The sequence below is a fragment of the Pundamilia nyererei genome, unplaced genomic scaffold, assembly GCF_000239375.1.
Source record: "Pundamilia nyererei isolate P.nyererei 1_Seehausen unplaced genomic scaffold, PunNye1.0 scaffold00139, whole genome shotgun sequence".
NCBI classification, from domain to species: domain Eukaryota; kingdom Metazoa; phylum Chordata; class Actinopteri; order Cichliformes; family Cichlidae; genus Pundamilia; species Pundamilia nyererei.
Window position 1 is genome coordinate 1,177,396 of NW_005187540.1, and position 6,043 is coordinate 1,183,438.

The 6,043-nt window shown below is 43.6% G+C and overlaps 1 long non-coding RNA gene across 1 annotated transcript; it reads right to left on the reverse strand.

The window, feature by feature from the left end:
- Nucleotides 1-4,461: 4,461 nt before the first annotated feature.
- On the reverse strand, nt 4,462-5,930 carry LOC102202147 (uncharacterized). Its single transcript, XR_312019.2, has 2 exons — nt 5,783-5,930; nt 4,462-5,185 (listed from the first exon to the last, which is right to left on the reverse strand). It is a non-coding gene; the product is annotated as an uncharacterized LOC102202147 (long non-coding RNA).
- Between the last annotated feature and the right edge of the window lie 113 nt (nt 5,931-6,043).

A 6,043-nucleotide genomic window follows, 5' to 3' on the forward strand; every position in this document is an offset into this window, starting at 1 on the left:
TGGTTTCCTGTCTGCACCAGCTTCATTTGTAAGAGTCTGGTTTCTTATGCACTGATAAGCTTACTGCAGCAGGCCGTTACATCATCGTGTTAAATCACAACACGTGAAAAGATTTACATTTGAGTTTTGTATGTATTTACTATTTCTATGGTTGAATTTTACTATGCTGTTTTTCCAGTTTGGGATAAAATTCAAACTTTTCTTGTTTCTGTTTCCTTGGACTTATTTTTTTTACCCTAAAGCTGGGCTTTAATTTTCCGTCTGGATGTTTTGCGTGAATCCAAAACGAAGGTGTTTGTCAGTCAGAGTGGGACAGCGATGTGGTTTTCCTGAAGGCTATTTGAAGGCGTTGCTGTGAGCGTTTACAGTTATTTCCATGCCTCGAGTACTCTGATGGATCCGGGCTCCACCATAGACAAACCACACTGTTTACATTATTTATTTTGGCTCCAGCTTGATGATGATATTCTCACTGATGCAAAGTGACCTGATGTATGGCTGCGTGTCCACTGGAGGACAGAAACATTCATTAGACTGGCTATGAATCTGGACCGCTGATAATACATTACTGCTCATTACATTTTTCACTGTCGGAGGGAAACGACTCGGTCTCCAGGTGAGATTTGTTTGTACAAATGTTCCAGTTTAGTGGAAAGCAGCCAAAGCTCGTATGCAATTGGGCAAGACTTGGAAGTCTTCTAGTTGTACAAGTCTTGACCCTGTTTTCTACACATGCCACAGATTCATTTACAGCAGCACCAGGCTCAGGGAGGGGCGGGGCCAATCACTGTGATTGGTTGGGGAGAGAGAAGGAAGACAGGATAAAGACATGCTGTGGAAGAGAGACAGAGGTTAATAACAGAAATGATTCGATGCAGAGAGTCTGTGAACACATAGTGAGTGAGAAACGTGACTTTCTTTAATCTCGAGTCTGTTTGTTTCATTTGAGACCAACAAAGCTTCACACATGGAAACATTTTACTCAACAACAACTTTTAGTCTCAGGTCTATTTTTTCATTTTTAATGCCACTGATTGTGTTTCTACTACAGACTAAAGTCCTGCATACATTTGGTCGATTATTCAGCTCATATTAAATCTTTTTGTTTGAGCTGAACCCCGTCACTGCTGTTTCCTGTGATGACACACGGGGCGGCGCCAGGAAAAGCTGTAACAGCAGGTCGTGGAGCAGCCGTCCTAACAGCTGTTTCAAAGGTTTTCTTTCTCCAACGTTAAATTCTGATTGGATGTTTGCTTCTTAAAGTTCCCGAATCTGTGAATCGAATGTTTGAGATCGAGACTAGGATAAATGTATACACATGAGAGCGAGGAGCCCAGTGGACACGGTCACCTGGTAGTTCATTTAGTGTTTTCTCCAAAGTGCCTTAATGTTCTGTGGGTGTGGATTGGTCACTTGACTTCTGTGAGGAGCCACGATCAGGCTGGACTTGTGATTTTATTATATTACAATAAAAGATGTGTACAGTGTTTGAGTGACATCACAAACACGAGTTGTTTTTCTACATTTTTAAAATGTGTTCAAACTACAAGTTGTGATTTATTGCATGTTGTGAATTAAAGGCTCATTGCACCAGTTCTGTCTCTGCTAGTTTCATAGAACACGAGGAACAAACACATGAAAAATGGAAACAAAGTATTATTAAAGTTAACAAAATGATGCATTTATCTGTTTAGTAACGTCTTTGTGTAAAACAGTCATCAGTGTGTGTAGAGGTTTAGCATTTTGCTGTGGGTGGAAAAATCTGTGTGTAAAATAAATGCTTTCAGTTTTCGCTAATCTGATGTTTGAGGCACATTTTGAAAACACATGAAAGCGTTAGCGGCATGTAGAGAACCGTGTGGATTATTAGCAAACATTAGAAAGATAAAGAGTCCTAAAAGTGGTCCCTGTGGAACACCCACAGCACTGTATCCATCCATTCGCTTCCGTTTATCCTTTTCAGGGTCGCGGGGGGCGCTGGAGCCTATCCCAGCTGTCATAGGTCGCCAGTCTGTCGCAGGGCCAACACACAGGGACAGACAACCATTCGTGCTCACTTTCATTCACACATTCACACCTAGTGACAATTTGGATTATCCAATCAACCTGTCCCCACAAGCTGGATGTCTTTGGACACTTTATCCAATCCAACTTTATTTATAAAGCACTTTAACACAGCCAGCACAGGACCAAAGTGCTGTACAGCAGATGTGTTAAGAAAAAAAATAACATTTCAAACAGCCCTGTATTAAAAAACAACATAGAACCAACTAAAAACAGTTTGGGAGCTGCTACAGCAAAAGCACGACCTCCTCTAAGTTTACGCCCAGTCCGGGGTACATGCAGGAGCAGCTGATCAGCTGGCCTGAGAGAGCGGGTGGGTGTATGAGGCTGTAGCAGCTCAGAGAGATGAGATGGGGCGAGGCCGTGGAGAGCTTTAAAAGCAAATAAAAGAATTTAAAAATGAACCCTAAAAGTATTGGCAGCCAGTGAAGTGAAGCTGAAACGGGAAATGTGCTCAAACTGTCGAGTGCCAGTTAAAAGACGAGCTGCGGCATTTTGCCTCCTCTGTAGACGAGTAATATATGATGCGCTGACCCCAGGATAGAGTGCATTACAGTAATGCAGCCGAGTACTAACAAAGGCGTGGATAGCTGTGAAAAACCTGCTTTAGCCAGCTGCCTCAATCTGACTGCCAAACGTCAGATCACAGTCACTTTGACCCCCAGGTTTGTGACAGCTGGTTTAACATGCTGGGCAAAGGAATCTAAATATTGGGGGTCTCAGTGGGGCTACCAAAAACCATCACCTCGGTCTTTTTGTCATTCAATTTTAAAAAGTTAAGAGACATGCAAGCCTTAATTTCAAGACACTGAAGTAGTGGCTGTGTGGAGTATGTGTTCAGTCATCAGCATAAAAGGGGAATACAATGCAACTGAGTTAACTCAGTACAGAACCAAGAGGGGGCCGAGAACTGAGCCCTGTGGGACACCACACCACAGAGGACAGCACGGCACAAAAAGTTCACCCTGCCAAGCAGGACCTGAACCACTCCAGGGCCCCTCGTGCTCCAAACCAGAGAGTAATATGGCGTGATGCACTGTATCAAGCCAGCTGTCAAATCTAAAAGCACCAGAACAACACAGTCCCGAGCGTCAGGAGCTAAAAATATGTCCTTAAAACTTTGAACAGGGCTGATTCAGTGAAAGGGTTTAAAATCTGACTGGAAAACATCTAAAACATTTTGCTTTCCCAGGAAGGCCATTCATTAGCTGTGAGCTCTTTTCAAGACATTTGGAAAGAAAAGGTAGTTTGGAGATAGACCTGTAATTTACAAGAGTCATAGGATCAAGAGCAGGTTTTTTAATCAGGGGTTTGACTACAGCATGTTTAACATCTTTAGGGACAACACCTGACATCAAACTGTGGTTTGCTCAAAAAGCAAAGGTCCAACTGCAGTTAACACGTGTTTTAAGAGTCGAGGAAGGGCAGCATCGTTTGGAGACCCTGCAGGCTTAAAACGACCAACAGTCTCCTTTAAAGCGGACAGTCACTGGCTCAAAGGAAGCAGAGACTGAGAGGTCATGAGCAGAAAGATCTGAGCCCTGGTGGAGGAGACCTTCTCAATAAAACAGCGTACAAACCGCTCACAGGCTGCAGACGAGGCCTCGATACAGTCGGAGCAGAGTTAATGGTCTTAAATAAAACACGTGTTGTGACAGTTTGACGGAATAATGTCAGATACGTGTTTTTTACAGTTGTGTTTAAAGTAGACTGATGCTCAGTCTACACAGGTAAACCTGAAGTCTGCTTTGGATTATTCTCTTTAACAACCAGTTGGCAACATTCTAGTTTTGTGTTTTGAAGGTTTGAGTACTTGCAGCCACCACGAGTACATGAAAAAGGACTCGAGGTCTTTTTAAACCTGTATTTCCATCCTGTGCGAGCGCAGCCGACAAACAGACATCATGAAAACAATTCAACACAAAAGCACCCAGTTCTGAGTTAAACTGTTTTCTATGTGAAAACTGTCGTTTCAGCTGCGTGGAGGACATTACAGCCATGCGCTGAGTCGCCTTAGACAACAATGATGCTAAGCTTAGCAAAACAGTTTGCTAGTGTAGCTGCTGACACTAGTCTCATTTCAGTTTGATGGTACAAACGTATCAGGAGTGACATCATTGATATTTACTAGATACAGAACACAGTGAGCCTACACTGTTCACTGCATCACTCCATGCTTGCACTGAGCACCACCTGCTATCACGTATATATCTACTGAGCACTTTTCATTTTTGCTTTCTTTCAGCGTTGTCTGACAGTGTGTTTTGCACTAAGCAGCAATTTGCTAATGTTGTAAAGCTGCTAAACATTTGGAAATAAAACCCATTCTGATTCTGCACAAAGAAAGCTCAGTGGTGGAATCAAATATGACATTTCAGTCAAAATTCAAGGTATTTGTTTCTATTTCATATCATTTATGAGCCCTGTGTGAAAGCTTTAGTTACATTTAAGGGCAATATCCCAAAAATAAAGTCAGAGGTTTGATCCGTGTGTGTTTCAGATGAAATGAAGACAAACTGATGCAGTAAATCTTCTCTTATTGATGACAAAACTGTGCAGCATAATTTACTTCAGATGTTGCAGATGTGAGAGCATAAGCAGGCTGATGTTTGGAGGCTCTAACAGCAGAGAGATGATACAGAAACATCTTTAGAAAATACTGACACACTTTATGAAGGGACAACTTTGTGTCTAAATGAGCTGCACACTTTCCCCACTGAAACCAGCACAATCCCACTGATGAAAACAACATTTGAACTACATATATTCTGGATAAATCAAAGCATTATCAAAGTTGTCTGTGGTTCCCTTATTTTTCCTTGGTTCCCTGTCAGATCCTGCAGGACGAACAGCAGTGAGTGGTTCCTGTATGCAGCTGTTACAGGTTGTGTTGGAGATGCTTCTGCAGATACAGGAAGCAAATATAAAAGTGTTTTCAGTGTTTTTAGCAGTCCCTCAACTACAGAGAGCTGTCTGCTCTCCTCTGCATCTCTCAGCTGCTGCTGGCTCCTCTTCCTCCTCCTCCTCCTCCTCACACTGTCCTGGATCTGTCCTGGTGTCTCATCAGGGGTGGAGAGCCTCCGTCTCCTCTCACCTTCTCAGGCTCTTCTGACTCTGGACACTTGCAGAAGGAAATCAACCACAGCAGTCAGCAACAAAAGCAGCAGAAGTTTATCAAATCTGTGTGAACTTGCAGGATGAAAACACCGTTTCCTCTTATCGTCACAAAGACACACTTTATGTGTTTGAATCAGAGAGAAACAGGATCCTGCAGAGTGTTGGTCTTTATAACAAAGGTGACAGACTCGGGTTGTTTGATATAAGCCTGACAACAACAGCAGGAAACAGCAGGAGGACTTCTCCATCTACTGTCTGTCTCATTGTTAGCGCTTTAAACAGGATGAGAGCTCTTTAAGGACAAACTGCAGCACAGCATGCTTGAGTCTGCGTCCTCACCGCAGTTCGCGGGCCACATATTTGCTCAACCGTCTGCTCGGTGTTTCCTGAACCGTTTAAGTACGTTTGGCTTCACGGCGACAAACAGACGGAGCTTCGGCAGAAACCTGAACGAACTAACGGAGAAAGAGCGCGTTAAACGCGACCTCTCTAACGTCACGTAACTTAGCCGAAGGGTCGCTAAATGCGACTCTAAGACTTCTCATTATGCTAACATTTGTTCCGCGGTATATTTGCAGTGGGACAAAAGCCCAGCGCTCACTTTGAAGACGGTATTTCTGCGCTTCACTTCGGCCGTCCGCCATTTTTCTTCAACCGCTGACTCGCAGTGAATCCTGGGATATGGTGAGGGCGCGGCTTCTATCCGTGCGCTCGTGCGTTCTGTGTGGCGTCACTGGCAGATCAAAGGAATCAGCTTCTGCTTTGATCGTCACAGCCACGTCACAGGCACGGAAAGCTTTAAATAGGAGCGCTCACACAGAAACATCACTGCTCATCTGTTTGCAAATGTTCAACAGTCGGC